General features: G+C 46.7%; 1 protein-coding gene and 1 pseudogene across 7 annotated transcripts in view; one reads left to right on the top strand and one right to left on the bottom strand.

Annotated features, from left to right (window-relative positions):
- ST6GAL1 (ST6 beta-galactoside alpha-2,6-sialyltransferase 1) overlaps positions 1-18,045 on the top strand; it is a 102,089-nt gene that overhangs the window by 19,535 nt on the left and 64,509 nt on the right. Inside the window, exons 1-2 of one of the 7 annotated variants that reach the window (XM_045031285.1) lie at positions 4,707-4,785; positions 5,393-5,446. The exons of 4 other annotated variants lie outside the window; for them this stretch is intronic. The gene's annotated coding sequence lies outside the window, so the exon portion shown is untranslated. Of the gene's footprint in view, positions 1-4,706; positions 4,786-5,392; positions 5,447-17,897; positions 18,018-18,045 lie in introns of those variants that run through there. 2 more of the 7 variants (XM_045031287.1, XM_045031290.1) reach the window with 2 other exon arrangements.
- Positions 54-2,984, bottom strand: LOC123376830 (annotated as a pseudogene).

Genomic DNA, 18,045 nt, shown 5'->3' on the forward strand with positions numbered 1-18,045 from the left:
TGTGATAATGAAATTAAGTTCTGGGTTTTAACACATCCATTGTGTGGATCAGACTACTTGCAAAAATTCAGGAGCTCTTTGAATGGAAAGTCTGCAGGATCTTGGGTCTCCTGTGAAACTAGAAGAGAAGCTTCCAGGTTAGCATCAGTGAGGCAGTTTTGGTATTTGTTCTTCAGAAAATGCAGTGCACATAGCACAGTAGAAGAAAAGAGGGACAAGAAAAGAAAAGCAACTTTAGGTAGGGGCTTGTAGGTGTCCTCAAACAGATACACATTACTACAGAACTCCTGTACCGTAATACTGGGCTAATTGAAATATATTTTCATTCTTCCATCACTGCACATTTACAGAATGAGGCATTTGAGACTGCTTAAATCTGAAGAGTCAAAGGAAGCTAATCTGTTTTGTAAGGCAGTTAGTTTGTTTGGTGCCAAAAAGCCTCACCCAGAATTGGTGAATGGGTCGGTCACGAACGAGTACTGACTGAAAAAGTTTCTCTCACTTAAATGATTTTCAAGATCCTTCAAGAGGATACTCAGGTATTCAGTTTCAGTGAAATAGACCTGTCGCTGCACATTCTTATCCTGACAGCTGAGAAACTGACTAAGCTCCTAAAAAACTGAAAAGTCTCTTTTCTCAAGTAGGGGTTGGACGATGTCAATGATTGTCTTCCTGAATGTATTAATTACTTCAATGCTGTCAGATATAGTTAGCTGAGGTTTCTGAAGCTCCAGGTTTACGGAAGCAAGTGTGGGTAAAGACTCTTTCAAAAAGAACAAACAGCCATGTACTTCTGGATCTTGTAGCTTTTGGGACAGTTCCAGCAAAACTGTGTTCAGAACCTCAACGAGCGCTTCCTGGAGCTCAAACAGCCTCTGTTCACTGTCGTTAAAACTAAGCCAGTGGACTGGGTTGTAATTCAGCAGCACCTTATGTGTCTCGCAGCCCGTTTCACACAACGTTGCCGATCTCCCTTCATTGACATCCCTGGCATTGAGAGCAGTGATGCACTTTTTTACTATGGAATCAACCTCATCCATGTTTTAAATTGAAGCTTCTTGATGGGGAAAACAGTGAAACAAAAAAAAGCTTCAGAGTGCAGCTTTCTTGGAAGCAGTTCAGCACCCGCCTTGTGCACTTACATAGCTGCTGTCCTGTCCACTATCAAGCTGCACAGATTGTCAAAGCTAACACGGCACTCCTCCATTCTTGCCTGAACCCATTGAAAAAATGTGTTTGCCTGTTTGCCAGTTGGCCTATCACTCAGGCTCACCTGACGTAAAATACCTTCAGAAGAACAATGGTGGTCACAGTCCAAAAAGTTAACACATATGATGACCTTGGGATTCCTCATGACATCAAGGCTCTCATCCAAGCACAGGCTGTAGAAAGGGCTCACTATGACTTTTTCAGCTGTTCTGATTTGTAGAAAATTTGCCAGATCTCATGTGTTCCTCTGTAACATGTCATTGCTCAGTGGTATATCTCTGAGAAGTGTATTTTCTGGTTGTACAGCCAGAACAGTTTTCTTCATGAATGCTGCTTTCCCGAATGGTTTTCTTGCTTTCCCCAAAAGTAGTTCAACTTTAAAAGTAGCCACCTGTATCTGATCCATTTTATTAAAAAAAAAAAAATCTCTGAACTGTCACTGTTTTTCAAGCTTGTTTTTTGCATTGTTTAACAGCATGTGCCTCTGAAATTCACTGTGGTAATTCTGTTCAACTTCCCCTGCACGAATGCTATAGTGACATTGCATTGCAGACATTTTAATTTGATGCATTTCTTTTGTACAAACAGCGCACACTGCAACTTGCTCAGAAATGGAATCAGATGTCTTCAGAAACACAAAATTGCATTTCCCACTGGCCCTGAAATGTTCGTTTTTCTTCCTTCTGTGTTCTCCTTTTCTTAGCAGCAGGTGGCTCTCTGGGGACCATCTCTGTATCACATTTAAGGTCATTTTCTCAAACTGATTTTTAAAAAAACTTTCTGATATCCATTGGCATTTTTAACTCTTCCACCTTCTGTCAAGAATGCTCTCAACCTACCCAAACACCACACAGTGATCTTCCCAACAGTGATGTTGGCCAATAGCCGTTTACAGAGCTACGGTAGCGCGAGATGTAAACATAGTGATTAGCCAATGAATATGCTTTGTGACTTGAAAAAAACCCCATGTCTTTGTAGTTCAGCTCTGTCTGTACTGAACTGTAATATTTAGAAGGGAATCAGTGCGCATTATGATTTATTTTGTTTACAAAGTGACATTAATAAGTAACAGCTCAGTGATTGTTGCTGCACTTTGGAGGCTGTCATAAAAATCTGCAGGTGACTGGAAGCAGCCACAGTGCATTTAAGGAAACACCGATATAGGTTATAGAGCTAATGAGCAAGACCAACACAACATGCCTCAAACCCTTCATCACAGCTTTCTGGTCAGCTTTCTCTCTGCTGCAGTTTGTGAAAGCTGTGAACTGTTACAAGTGCTGCAGCTGTTAGCCTACAGATTTGAGAAGACAGCACTGCTTTGATCTACACTCCTTTATATTCTGAAGTTTAGCATTGCAACAAAAAGGCTAGGACCGTAGCTTTTCAAAAGGCCCAGATTCTGCAGAAGCTGATAGGATTGGCTTCCCCACTCACTAGGGAAATGTTCGACAGTAGGCAACTAGTTTTCTTTCAAGTCCCGCTGGATACATCTTTCAGTGCCCGTCAATATATTTTTTTGTGTCTGTAAAGTGCCATGCAAACCTATGGGTCTATATCAGTGTATTGTTTTCAGACAGCAGATGAGTCCGTTACTGTTTTTTATTATTATTAACAGTGCTTTCAGACACCTTCAGGATCCATCTGAAGGCTCTGCTCCATATACTTGATAAAGGGACACCTCCCACCTCTTGTTTAAAGGTCAGATTAAAAAAAAAAAGATGTTTGTGCTCACAGACAGATGTGTGAATTTGCACACTCACCACAGTTGCATCCATGACTTGTACATTTATGTGTGCAAATAGGTACTTGGATACCTGCATGCTGGATATATGTGTGCAGTTGTGGTAGGTAGTTGCCCTTGCAAATGTAGGTGTGCAAACGTGCATTTTTGTCTGCAGATCTCAGACATTAAATATAATTTGGCTCTGTGAGCTCTAGGAAGCCCATTCTCAAAAGAAACAATTGAGTTTGCAGATTCATTTTCTTCATATAATTCAGTGACTTGTGGTTTGATTCTTTGTAGCTTCTAAATGGCTTGTTTTCTTTAATCAGGTTTGCCATCACCTCTCCAGTATCTGCCTCTTGCATGATAAGCCGCTGCAGAGGCCTGGATGTCTCCCAAGTTTATAACTCTGTCAGCAAGTTTATCAAGTTTTGAATTTAATTCTCTGCTGCAATTTATTCTTTTCTGTTTCATTAGTAAAGTCTGCACAGAAACCAGTGAGGGTTCCAGGCAAGATGGTACCTTGTTTACTCATATTGCCCACTGGCTTTTCAAACATTCCTTTAGTGTCTCCAGGGCCGGCTCCAGACCCCAGCGCGCCAAGCGCGTGCTTGGGGCGGCGTGCCGCGGGAGGACGGCAGGCGGCTCCGGTGGACCTCCCGCAGGCACGCCTGCGGATGCTCCACCGGAGCCGCAGGACCAGTGGACCCTCCGCAGGCATGTCTGCAGGAGGTCCACCGGAGCCGCAGGACCGGCGACCGCCAGAGCGCCCCCCGTGGCGTGCCGCACTGCTTGGGGCGGCGCAATTCCTAGAGCTGCCCCTGAGTGTCTCTCAGCTTTTTATCTAATAGAAGCTGGCAGTGCAGGATGGCACCACTGCTCCCCCACTGAGGCAGCGCGGGGAAAGGAGATAACCTTTCTGTTTCTCTCCTCCACAGGCAGTGAGCACTTGTCTCGGTACAGTGGAAATATGCAAATACAGAAATACATTGCTCTATGTTGTGCTCTGCCAAAATTATGCTGGCAACATTTATTTCTTTTAGGAACCTGCAGCTGCCAAATAGCTAGTAACTAAAATATGCCTGTAAGCTACTGCGACAACCGCAGGACATAAATCTAACTATAGAGCTGGTGTTACCTCTGCAGGGCTTTTAAAAACCATCCTCTCTATAACCCCCATAGAGATAACTGTTCTTGTTATTTGAATGCAGTTATCCTGGTGAAAGTGTACTCTGGATCATGGGTATAAAAAGACATCGTAGGTGCTGATTCAGTGCTAGATTGTGGCTGGCATTGTGCTGGTGAACAAGAGGTCAGATGGCCTTGTCCACCTGCGTAGGTGCCAACCAGAGTCTTATTCTTTGCGCTCTTTGAGCACCGGAGTCTGATCCAATGGAAGGACTTCTCATTGACTTCAGTGGGCTTTGGTGCAGACCCAGGAAAGTGAATCCGTAACAGTAGTGGTGCTGGACTTCCCAGAGTGGGTAGGGGTGAGCACCTCTTTCTGCATCAACCAGTGGTGTCAGGCCAGTGCTGTGTGAGGTACACTCAGTTATAGGGTTGTGTGGGTGCTGCTCTGTCATACTCCCTTTCCCCAAGGTACAGAGTTATTCTGAGGTCTACCCATAACCCCCCACAGTATAGCCCTTAAGTCTGCAGTGCCAAGAATACCTAGACAATGGGAAACTCTGCTTTTCTTTTATAATTTGACTTTTCCCATTTTTTCTCCTTAGGAACAGAGAGAGGGAGTCTGATCTACAGATTTCATAACTGGGTGGATGCTTTGGTGACATCAGTCTTGTCTGTAATCTTTTGTCACTTAACAGAAAGGGTCTCCAGTCAGGAGGGAACAAGTGAGTCTATATTCCACCATACTCTGCCACACACAATGGGGCAGTGAAGATGGGAGGAAGGGTAAACAGTTTATTGGCTGAGGTACTGAGTTTGAGGTGAGCACTAGGTCTACATATACAATCCTTAGTTGGCAGTTTTCCTAATATTAACCCAAGTTAACACTTATGTTGTAAATCATTCATCAGTAGGGCTGAAATTCCCTCCCCCCAAATTAGTGAAGGAGCTATTATTTCCCAACTATACTCTAATATGTTACAGAAGAATAAAAGTAGCAGGCAGCCGTCAATAACATTTTATATGCAGTACTATATTTTAATGTTTGCCTTTTGTAACTATTACAGTGTATTACTATACACTGAATGGAATGCGGAGGTAATTCCCAGCAGTCTGATTGGACAGTGTACAAGACATTAATTCTCTAGAAATGCACTGCACCTTTCAGATTTGCTTTACATCTCTGAGTTTTGGAATATATTATCCAGAAGGAGTAAATGTTTAGCCCCTTACTGATTGGGTTTCTGTTCTGAACATAGAGCTGTCCTGTTTTATGCTTTCTGTTGTCAGTAGATGAAGGTTTTGTGGTTGTTCCTTTTTATGGTTTTACAGAAGTGATCAGTCTCGTGTTATCGAACTTGGGACCTTATCCTCTTTCAGGAGGAAGTAAGTGTAGTTCCATATAATTTGAATGAAAAGAGATGTTGTTTTGTTCCTGACATGAGTAGTTGATGGGTTAATGTTTGACTCTCTTTTATACCCAGTGGTGCAAGTAGAAATCATTTCTTGCCGGTATTGTACTCATGGGAGGGCCACAAGGGGAGCACGTGACCTCCCCACATGACCCTCCATGTGACCCTGCCCCCAGCTTGGGGCCCCCATGCTCTACCCGTCCCCTCTGATACCTCCCTTTGTATATACAAACATCAACATGCTTAACTACTCACTTTCTCCCCACATATGTAGTATTCAATCTGTTTATATGGAATATGGGAGTTGGGTGAGGAGCCATTTAAGAATAAGTATGACTTATTAAAAGACAAATTTTAAGTAGAACTGTATCCTAAACTGCTTTATGGTGTTGTACCCAAACATTGCATTTCAATGGAGGATTCAACTTCCTTTATAGGAACAGACTCCTGAAACTCTTACCAGTTCACAAAAGTGGTCCATAGTCATACAAATAATCCCATGGTCTTCAATGGGATTGATCAAATGATTAAGGGTTTATACAATTAGGTTCCAAGTTTGTAAATTGTTCTGGATGAAACTGACAATGCCTGAGCTATCAGATCAGAAGGAGCGTCATTCGAATAAAGGTGGGCAGATGTGTGATAAGTCTTAGCTCCGTTGCTAAGATGAGGAACATATTTTCAGCAAACTTCTTGGCAGATTCCTGAGGTGGCTGGTTTAAGGCCGTCAGCGTCTGGCATTATAATCTTCACTTATAGTACTCTCACCCACAAAGCATGGGGCATTTGTTTTCTTTGTTTTGATGCTCCAGTTCCAGTTAACAAAATGCATGTTAGACTAGTTTGGCTGCAAAGAAGAATTCTATGTTTACACTGGGGACAACACCTGATTCCCGTCAGGCTGCAGAACTGGGCTGATATCAGAATCCAAACATCCTCTGGTCAGTGCAAGCAGAGGCATTCCTCTAATGATTTGGACTTGATGTGATGCAGTATGGATATCAAATATAATTCAGACCAATGGGGAGAAACAGAATAAAAAACACTGTTTAAACACCTTTAATCCCCCTCCCTCCCCTCTTGAGGACTCCTGACCAACATAACAGCACAATACGTATGCTAACAAACTTAAAAACAAAGCCATTTAAAGAATGAATGCCCTCCCTAGCCATGTTCTGCTCTTTTAAGGAGCAGAGCACAGCCCCATTCCCCCCACTCTCTGTAGCGGGGAGCTAGCCCCAAGTCTTTCCGATATCCCATACTTGTTAAAAATCTCTTGCCGGTACTGTGTATTGGCGGGTACCCCCTACTTGCACTCCTGTTTATATGTGATCCTGTAACCAAAAAATGTGGACCTACTCCTGGTGCCTGCAAGGACTCTTATTGCAATCAGTGGGGCTGTTTGTGTGGGGGTTTGCCGCAGGGATAGGATTGTCAGGCTCAGGGGTCTATTTTGTATTTGTTAGTCTGCAACTTTTTTTTCCCCAGTAGAGACTCAGGATGACATAGACATCAAGGGGTTCTGCAAGTCAGAACTGAGGTGCATTGCCAGAGGCTGAGCTGTCTGGAGAAACTTATATAATGCCTACACTGTGCCTGGCTCCTTATGATGTTAGTTTTCCCAGCAGGATATCTGGTTGGTGTTTGATGGGTCTTGCATACTTATGTTGGATTCATTTTGGGGAGTCCTGCTTTAAACCTTGAAATCCATGCCTGGGTTTAATAGTGCAGGATTGTTCGAAATGTTCGGCAACCTTTGCATCTTTTTTTAATTTTAAAGAATCAATTCTTCATCCCTGATCATTAAGCTTTAATATATCTGAGGAAGTGTTAATGAAGAGCAGCCTGAATACCACAAACCACATATTATTATTATTATTGGTTGGATCTGGTGCAAGACTTCCTAACTGAATGGCAAAACTAGTGGTCAAGGTACTGGACTAGGATGGGACTTGGGAGATCTGGTATTCTTTCCTGGCTGTTCCAGAGACTTGCTTTGTGACCTTGGCAAGTTGCTTAAAGAGACACTGTCAACTTGTACAGTCACTTTTGAGACTTTGATAATCAAAGTATTCATATAAAAATAACCTAACATTCTCTAGAATGACTTCCCACTAACTTACAGCTTATTGGCAGAATTTTCCCTTGAAATTTCTTTTTCAGTTGGCACAATGCAGTATTATCTCTCTTCTTGGCACCCTCACCACTGTGGGGAAAAAGAAAGGTGTTTCATATTATGTTATATGCATTTTTTTGCCCCAGTTGCTTGGATGCAGGAGGAGAGAAGGAAGCCAAATCTATTTTACTAGAGCCAAGCAAATTATTTACAGAGAATAATTTTAATGAACTTAGCCTCCTCATTTTTGCCTGTGGAATGTGCATAAGGCAGGGGCCGTAGTGAGAAATGAGGGAATGGCAACTCAGAGGAGGAGAAAGAGCTGTGTTTGAAGAACACCACTTTTAAGAGTGATGCATGGGTGAGTGGGGGCTGACTACATAGACTGCTCAGAACAATATGTCACTGAAGATGAGCTGATTACTGTGAGAACCTTCACTCTGGAATTTCCTGACTCTTAGGGTTTAAATTCCTAAACTTCATGTGTTAAAGTTTTTGTTTTGCTTTGTGTTTTGTTTGGTTTTTGTTTTGCTTTTTGTCTCTTCCCCCTCTCCCCAGAGAATAAGTAGCTTGGACTCTGGCAGGCTGAGTAGTGCATCTATTGCTCAGGTAGCCTGAAAGATGTAGATTGATATTTGGCTTCCAGTAATGAAATGAAAAGTGTTTTACTTATGAACCTCAGCAGTATGCCTCATACAGCCAAGTATCAATTGAGTCAGTTTATATGAATTTATGCTTTATCATGGACTTCATTCACAGGAGCCAGGAGCTCAAAAATCAGGGTGAGTCTTAGTGGAAGGTCAGTCATTTTAGGATGCTTCTAATCTTTCCAACCCTAGACAGGATCAGAAGGGGAAATACTGAAATACTGTGACTTGCAGTGACTCTGGTCTTTCTGTCACTTGTCCTAGTGAAATGTACAGGCCAGTTTTTAGTTCAGAGTCCTTGAGTATCCGGTGCTTTTGAGGGTCACATTTCTCTAATTTACATTGAGTCCAGTTGTTAGCACACTAGCCTGGGACTTGGGAGACCTGGGTGCAGTTCCTACCTCACCACAGACTTCCTGTATGACTGTGCTTAGCCTCTGTGTGCCTCAGCTCTCCATCTGTACAATGGGGATAATAGCACTGACCTCCCTCACAGGGTGTTGTAAGAATAAATACATTAAAGATGGTGAGGTGCTCCGATAACGATGGTAATGGGGGCCCGATGTGCATCTTAGATAGATAATTAGAGAAAATATCATATGCTTAATGCTTAGAACTCATGAAATTTGTTCAGATAGAAAATAAATGGCAAGCTTCACTATTTCTTTTCCTTCACAGCATCTTGGATTTTACATTTTATGATAGTGAGTAATGATAACTTTTATCAAAGGCCCTGACTGGTCCTGCAAAGACTCATGTGTGTAATTTGCTTTACACATGGGAGTATCCCATTGTCTTTAGTGGGACTTACCCATATGCATAAAGGTAAGCATGTGCATAATTCTTTGCAGGATGCCTTAAGCTGGTAGTTCTGGCCAAACTCTGTTGTCATATATGAAATGGGCAGCTTCTGTTAAAGTTAGTACAAGTCATGGATGTGATTCTGAGAGTAGAAGTTGGCATAAGGGTAAAAGTGCAACTGCATGCAGAACATCTTTGATTACTCTTGGAGAACCTGCCTCCACAATCCCTTCAGTAAATTAAATTGACTGGATTTCAGTAACCACAGGCTTTTTAATCTAACCTTGTTTGTGCATCTTTCATTGCAATCGTCCTCAGCATCTGGTTGCATAACTAAGATTTGTTAGTTTTCAGTTTGTGCATACAGGCGTACTGGGGCAGTTTTTTGACTGCCCTCAATTTAAGAATAATCCACTGACTACAAAGCATTGAAATAGTATGCATCGCAATCTTGAAGCGTTGCTTAGATCATCCACCTTAGGGGCATCCTGCATTGGCTTGGTACTCTGGCTACATCTTTCAACCCCTACAGCCTTTTTTCTTGGCCCAATGGCAGTGTGTCCCCTTGTTCAAAGAATATCCCTCCGTTTGTACTGTCCTTCTTAGCTTTATGGGCCCACTTGCCCCACATGTCTCCCTATGGATTCCACACTCTTGGGCTCCTCTCAGCTCAAGTAGTGGTCCTTTCCCATGCAGAGGCTAAGCATCAAACTTGGAGAATACTGGGCTCTGTGCACTTCGGACCCCCATTCCTACATGTTTGTATTAATGTGATACAACAATATATAAACAGACTGAAGGGAGTTGTACTCCTCTCCTCCTCTCTGAACATGGGAGTCTGAGCTGAAGCCTGTCTTGTATCCCTGCAGTGGTTGATCATCAGGGGAAGTGCATGGTCATCATCAACAATCCCCAGAGAATGGAATCTCAACCCCTGTATTTTACAGCAATGTAGACTGGGATGAGGTCCCTAGCAGTAGCCCAATTCACCTCCTTTGCATCCACACTAGGTTCTTGGCGCCCAAAGCACTAGACACAGACACCTTTGGATGGCTTGGAACTGGGCTACCTCCCCTTACCTAATACCTAGAATGCTAAAAAGTCAGAGTTGATATTGCTAGATCCCTGACATCCATTACTCTGATGGGCTGTTTATTTGGAAGCGATGAGTCTAATACTGGGGTTCCCCCTTTGAACTTCTCTTCCATTTGGCTCTACTGGCCCAGGGAACAATTCTGGTCTCCTGCAACGTACTGTTTAGGTAAGCAGCGTAAAGACTGACTGGGGCTGCTTCACAGGAGATTTTTCTGATGTTGTGAAATTCTTCCTACCTTTGTTCATTGGGGTACTGTAGTGCTGGAGTGGTTGTCCCTCCCCCTCTGTGTTGGAGAGAGGCCACACTGCCTCACTTCGCCGTCGGGGCCTCTGCCTAATAGCAGGGGAATTAGCATAGGTGTTAGCTTCCTGACCGGTCTAATGGGCTGGGCAGCCAACCATCAAGGGCCCTGGGACTCTTCAAGCAGGGGCTGCACCCACCTTAGTCTATGGCCTCAGGGCCCTTGTGGCAGGGGTCTGGGCCAACACAGACATAAGTAGCTCCAAGCTCTTCAGCCCAAGGCAGAGCACCCTGAGTAGCCAATTGGCTCCGGCCTCTGGAGACAGAAGCGGCGCAAATCCTGTAGTCAGTTAGCCCCCGATTCTTGCTTCAGAGGCTGGGCACGTCCAATATTCAATGAGCTCTGTGCTCTTGTTGCAGAGCCGGAGCAAACCCAGCAGTCAATTAGTCCTGGGCTCTTGTAGCAGAGCCAGAGAAAACCCAGCAGGTAATGAGCTCTGGTTTCTAGTGGCAGAGATGGAACGAACCCCAGGGGTGAGCATCCTAGCTCCAGCGGACAACCGACAAGCACAGGCACTGGGCCTGATGAGGAGAGGCTTCCACCCCAGGGGTGGAGTGGCAGGTGGGGTCTAGGCCCACCCGACTCCACTAGACACTGACCCAGAGCCCTAACAGTGACAGAGTAGTCCGCCACTGGTCAGTGGGGATCTCAACCGCAACATGCTGGCCGTGCTTCAGGCAAAGCTGCAGCCAGACTAAGGTCAGCTGCCCCTCTGGGTAGGTGGCCTGTGGCAGTCCCAGCAGGTCTGTGGCAGAAGCAGGCTCCACAGCAGGCAGGGCGTCACTGGGTTCAGCAGCAGGGTCAGTGGCAGGGAGTGAGCAGAGTCCGTCTGCCTCCTTCGGGGTCGCCGTTCCAACTGAGCGGGAGGCTCTGCCCATTATACTTCCTGTCCTGGTGACATCCTTCCGGCAGGAGGAGTGAGGCAGGCCTCGCTCCGCCCACTTGGGCATGGAGGGTGGTTCCTCCCCCTCTGACTCAGAGGGAGGCCACACTGCCTCACTACAGGTCAGGGCCGCCCATGGGGGGAAGAGGGGGACAAGTGGGGCAATTTGCCCCGGGCCCCGCAGGGGCCCCCACGAGTTTTTTGGGGCCTTCTTCCGCTCCAGGTCTTAGGTGGCAATTCAGCAGCGGGGGGGTCCTTCCGCTCTGGGACCTGCCGCCGAAGTGCCGGGTCTTCAGCAGCAATTCGGCAGCGGGGGCCCCCAGCCGCCGGAGACCCCAGGCCCTCTGAATCCTGTGGACGACCCTGCTTCAGATACCAAGGGTATGTCTACACTACAAGACTATTTCGAATCAACTTAATTCGAATTTGTGGAATCGACCTTATGAAGTCGAAGTTGTGTATCCACACTAAATACACTAATTCGACTGTGTGAGTCCACAGTAACGGGGCCAGCATCGACTTTTGAAGCGGTGCACTGTGGGAAGCTATCCCACAGTTCCCGCACTCCCCGCTGCCCATTGTAATTCTGGAATTTCCCCCCAATGCATGCTGGGGGAAAAAATGTGTCGAGGGTGGTTTTGGGTAACTGTCATCATTGAACCGTCAATCATGCCCTCTCTCCCTCCCCGAAAGCACCTGCGGGCAATCTGTTCGTGCACTTTTCTGCTCAGTGACAGCGCGGGCGCCACAGCACTGCGAGCACGGAGCCCACTGCAGTTATGGCCGTTGTCAACTCCTCACACCTATCGTCCACCTCTTCCACAGTCAGCTGCTGAGAAATAGGGCTACTTTTCAATGGTGCTGCGAGCACTGGTGGACCATGGGGGACGTTTTACCAACATCAACGTCCAGTGGCCAGGCAAAGTTCATGACGCGCGTGTTTTCAGGAACTCTGCTCTGTTTAGACGCCTGCAGGAAGTTAGTTTCTTCCCGGACCACAAAATAACTCTTGGGGATGTGCAGATGCCTATAGTGATCGTCGGGGACCCAGCCTACCCGCTAATGCCCTGGCTCGTGAAGCCCTATGCAGGCGCCTTGCACAGCGACAAGGAACTCTTTAAGTACCAGCGAGCAGCGGGCAGCGTGACCTGTGACTGTTCAGTTTCTTTACAGAGAAGCTGAACCTGCCCCTGTTTCTTTACCAAGTTACAGTTGACTAGCATCTGCAGTTACATATCCCGTCCACCCCGCTTCCCCCACTTCCAACACACGTTTAAAAATAAAATACATGTTCCACTGTAACTTTACAAAGGTTTCTTTATTGATGACTTTGCGTTACAGGGTTGAAACTGGGACGCGGACTGTGCTGGGTAGGGTGTGCGGTGATGTAAAGACCGCCTCTAAACTCGAGGAATGACAGGCTCCTGCTCCCTGAGCGGTCTGCAGTGCCGGACTGGTTGTTTCAACGGAGCCTGCCATCCCTCCTTTTTGGGACTCTGTGTGCGGGGGCTATGTGGCCTTTTGGCGAGGGAGGACGGATACAGATTCCTCTGCTGCATGGCTCTGTGGTCCAGGACAGGGACCGTTGCATGAGATCTGTAACCCCCCTCCCCCGCTACAAAGTCACGTACCCTCCCACCCACACAGAACCTGCAAACCACCTCCCATACCGACCAGGGTGCCTACTGACTGCACTGTGTGTGTGACCTGCTGATCCTGCCCCCGTGTCTGTACCCTGGTAAAGGTGATTGTCCTGTCCAATTACCAACCCCCTTCCCCCCCTTCAAACACAGTCTCCTCTAAAAGAACATGACGGAAACAGTAATTAACAGAAAAGTATTTTTTATTATCAACTAGACAGTTAGGAGATGAAACTGGGACGGGGGCTTGGGTGAGGCGGGAAGGAAAGGACTTCTCAAAATTTAGGGTATGAGAGTTTTTGGGTACTTGAGCACTCTGCTGGGGTGCAGTGACAGTTTTCACGGCCCCTGGTGCCCCTCCTTCTGGTTATTTTGGGTGAGGGGGGTATGGGACTTTGTGGCGGGGGAGGGCGGTTGCAGATACACTGCAGGGGGGCTCTGTCCTCCTGCCTGCGGTCCTGCAGAACATTTACAAGGCGCCGGAGTGTGTCCGTTTGCTCCCTCATTAGTCCAAGCAGCGTTTGAGTCGCCTGTTTGTCTTCCTCATGCCACCTCTCCTCCCATTCGCTGTGTGAGCGCTGGTACAGAGAGAGGGTCTCCCTCCACTGGCTCTGCTGGTCCGCCTCGTCTCGGGAGCAGCCCATAAGTTCAGCGAACATCTCGTCCCGTGTCTTTTTCTTTCACCGCCTAATCTTTGCCAGCCTCTGTGAGGGGGATGCTGTGGCAGGTCTGGAGACAGTCGAAGCTGTGTGATGGGAAAAAGGGAGTGAATTCCTTGCAAAGATACATTTTTGCGAACAATGAACACAGTCTAGTCTGTGTCTGTGAACAAGAGCATGCACAGCACCTATCTCGTGCGCACTCCTGCTGCAGGCAATCCGGAAAGCATAAACTCTGCCCCTGTTCCACCCCATCGCAGTGTCCCCCGACCCTTGGAATTCCGGGTTGAGATCCCAGTGCCTGATGGTGCAAATTTCATTGTCGCGGGTGGTTCTGGGTACATGTAGTCACTCATTCCTTCCTCCGGGAAAGCAACGCCAGACAATCATTTCGAGCCCGTTTGGCGTCTGCCAGGGCAATCCAGGGAATAGCGTGGCAACCATGGAGCCTGTTTTGCCTCTTGTCACTGTCACCGTATGTGTACTAGATGCCGCAGACTGAGGCGATTCAGCAGCGCTACACAGCAGCATTCATTTGCTTTTGCATGACAGCACAGATGGTTATCAGCCATATTGTAGCATCTACCATGCCATTGTAAATTGGCAAGGTGATGATGTTTACCAGCCGTATTGTATTATACCTTCTGCTGCTGTCATAGGTGCCCCTGGCCGAGATCAGCCGGGGGCGCAAAAGACAAAACTGGGAATTTCAGAGTAGCAGCCGTGTTAGTCTGTATCCGCAAAAAAAACAGGAGTACTTGTGGCACCTTAAAGACTAACAAATTTATTGTAGCATGAGCTTTCGTGAGCTAAAGCTCACTTCTTCGGATGCATAGAATGGAACACACAGACAGGAGATATTTATACATACAGAGAACATGAAAAGGTGGAAGTATGCATACCAACAGGCAGAGTCTAATCAATTGAGATGAGCTATCGTTAGCAGGAGGAAAAAAAACTTTTTGAAGTGATAATTAAGATGGCCCATAGAAGGTGTGAGGAGAACTTAACATAGGGAAATAGATTCAATTGGTGTAATGACCCAACCATTCCCAGTCTTTATTAAGACCACAGTTAATGGTATCTAGTTTGCATATTAATTCAAGTTCAGCAGTCTCTCTTTGGAGTCTGTTTTTGAAGTTTTTTTGTTGCAAAATTGCCACCTTCAAGTCTGTCACTGAGTGGTTAGGAAGGTTGAAGTGTTCTCCCACTGGTTTTTGAATGTTATGATTCCTGATGTCAGGAGTCAATCCCCGAGTCAATCCCCGAGTCAATCCCTCCTTTATGGTATCTAAAAATAGAATAATTCCTGCATAGAAGATGGGGCTAGTGTAGTAGAGATCCAGTGTGTCAGAGAACCAGAGAGCACAGCCGCTTCGTGTCAGATTATGCAGGAATGATGAGCTGCATGGCATTCACAGGGGGTGCTCCTGCAACAACCCCACCTGTTGCTTCCCTCCTCCCCCAGCCTTCCCGGGCTACCGTTGCAGTGTCCCCTGATTTGTGTGCTAAAGTAATAAAGAATGCAGGAATAAGAAACAGTGACTTGTTACTGAAATGAAATGAGGGGAAGGCAGCCTCCAGCTGCTATGATTGTCCAGACAGGACATTAAGCAGTGTGGTGGGAGAGGAAAACAGCATCCTGCTGCTATGACAGTCCAGGCAGTACAGAATCTTTTCTTTACACATGAAGGGCGAGGGCTGATGGAGCTCAGCCCCCTGTTGCTATGATGAAGACGGTTAGCAGGCCGTCTACTTATGGGCTGATGATGAGGACGGGTACCAGTCGTATTGCACTACACCATCTACAGCAAGGCTGATGATGATGATGACGACGGATATCAGTCTTATTGCACCATCAGCCACCCATGAGGCGGGGGGGGCGGAAAGGATGCTACAGTACAGTGCCGCAGCATCGCATCTACCAGCAGCATTCAGTACACATAGGGTGACATTTAAAAGAGTCAAGAGACGATTTTTTTCCTTTTCCTTCTGGGGGTGGGGGAGGGGGGTACATTGACGAGCTATGCCCTGAACCGCCACGGACAATGTGTTTGACCGTACAGGTATTGGGAGATCAGCCAAGAATGCAAATGCTTTTCGGAGACTGCAGGAACTGTGGGATACCTTGCATCCTCAGTCCCCCCTCCCTCCATGAGCGTCCATTTGATTCTTTGGCTTTCCGTTACGCTTGTCACGCAGCAGCGTGCTGAGTCTCTGCTATGCCGTCTGTCCGGAGATTTTTTAAAAATACTTTGGACCAGGCGTAACATTACAGTAATTCCCCTAATTAGATGCAGGAGTCGCCGAGCGAGATCGCCCTGAGGAGGGTCACTGAAGGAGATAGAGAGCGCATGCTGCATGAAAGCCAGCACAAACCAGGGCCCTATGCAGCCGTGCTCGGGGAGGCAATGCTCCCTGAGTACCTCATGAAAGCCTGGCGCGGAAAAGTGTGCTACCATGGAGCACCCAATAAGGCAGCTCTCCCCAGGAACCTCCTGCGGAGGCTTTTCGATTACCTGCAGGAGAGCTTCGTGGAGATCTCCCAGGAGGATTTCTGTTCTATCCCCATATATAGAGAGACCTCCTTTTCACATACTTCAGCTTCCTGTTATATTAAGAATAAAAGTTTACATGTTTAAAGCACTTACCGACTGCTCCTTCCCCTGATTCAGGGTCCGTGGTAACGGCTGCGGAGGGTTGGTAGGGGATCTCCGTGACGGTGATGAAGAGATCCTGGCTGTTGGGGAAACCAGCGTTGTAAGCGCTGTCGCCTGCCTCGTCCTCCACAAACCCTTCCTCATCTTCCCCGTCCGTGAACATCGCCGAGGAACTGTCTGTCGACACTGTCCCATCGTCAGAGTCCATGGTCACTGGTGGGGCAGTGGTGGCAGGCTCCGTAGCGTCCGTTTGCCGCTTTGATTTTTTGGTAGCCTTGTCTGGGGTCTTTGATTTTCATGTGGCACTGCGTTGCATCCCGCCTGTATCATCTGTCTCTCATGGCTTTGGAGACCTTCTCGTAGGTCTTTGCATTCCGTTTTTTGGAGCGCAGCTCCGAAAGCACAGACTCCTCGCCCCGCACACCGATCAGATCCAAGACTTCCCGGTCAGTCTATGCTGGGTCCCTCTTTCTATTCAGAGATTACATGAACTCCTCTGCTGGAGAGCTCTGCATTGCTGCCGGTGCTGCTGAGCTCGCCCCGATGTCCAACCACAAAATGAGATTCAAACTGTCCAGACAGGAAAAGGAATTTAAATTTTCCCGGGGCTTTTCCTGTGTGGCTGGTCAGAACATCGAAGCTCGGACTGCTGTCCAGAGCGTCAACAGAGTGGTGCACTGTGGGATAGCTCCCGGAGCTACTAAGTTCGATTTGCATCCACACCTAGCCTAATTCGACATAGCCATGTCGAATTTAGCGCTACTCCCCTCGTCGGGGAGGAGTACAGAATTCGAACTAAAGAGCCCTCTATGTCGAATTAAATGGCTTCCTGGTGTGGACGGGTGCGCGGTTAATTCGATTTAACGCTGCTAAATTCGAATTAAAGTCCTAGTGTAGACCAGGCCCAAGAGAAACATCTTCACCCATGCTGGTTCCCTTCACGATGGCTTTCACTTCCCCCTTGCAGGCTTCATGTATGATTTTAGTCATTGCCCTCAGAGCTAATTTTAATCCGCTGTTTGTGGGTTTGTTGCTGGCAGAGATAGATCATAGGTTTGTTTCAGGAGACTCTCTCACTTCTTACTGCAGTGATACTGATCCAGTTCAGTTGTTCGTCAGTGGAATCTCTCTTGATATTGCTGGGCTTGTGGCTCCTGCATATGAGCCACTGGAAGGAACCCCTCTTAAACTCATGAGTTGGCCTCTTTGGTCATGATAACTTTTGCTATATAGGTGGGTGAGTGGAATTTTCTTGTCATAACCCCTGTATGGTCAGTTTTCTCCTAAGGAGATGGCCTTTTGGCTGTCACCTGACTTATTCCTTCAGTGAACATCACGGGCCTGATTCTAATTTTCCTAACACAGGTGTAACTCCATTGAGTTCAATGTAGGCCTACTTGAATTAAACATCATGTAAAATAATTGCTGCTACCTCCTTTGTTGTTTCAGCTCCACTAGTGATAAAGTGGTAGTGACAGTGGGAAACTTTAGCCAACACAGCCTAGTATATTTACAGCTAAGGTGTTTATTTTATGGGCTGATGACCAAGATGATGGTCAGCAAACAGCTCCAGCTCCATAACCACTTGTCCTGGGCTCTTTCCATGTCATGGACAATGAGGACAGAAGCCTCCACATCTCATGTGTGCAGGCTTGGTCATCTCCCAGGACTTGCATATGAGACCATCAGCTGGATGTGTTTTGCCTCCTTTGGTTGTAAAGTCCTACAGGCTACATGCTAAGGTAAGACCTCCCTTTGCTACACCCTTTG

Source organism: Mauremys mutica, chromosome 9 (assembly GCF_020497125.1).
Source record: "Mauremys mutica isolate MM-2020 ecotype Southern chromosome 9, ASM2049712v1, whole genome shotgun sequence".
In the NCBI taxonomy this organism is placed as follows: Eukaryota; Metazoa; Chordata; order Testudines; family Geoemydidae; genus Mauremys; species Mauremys mutica.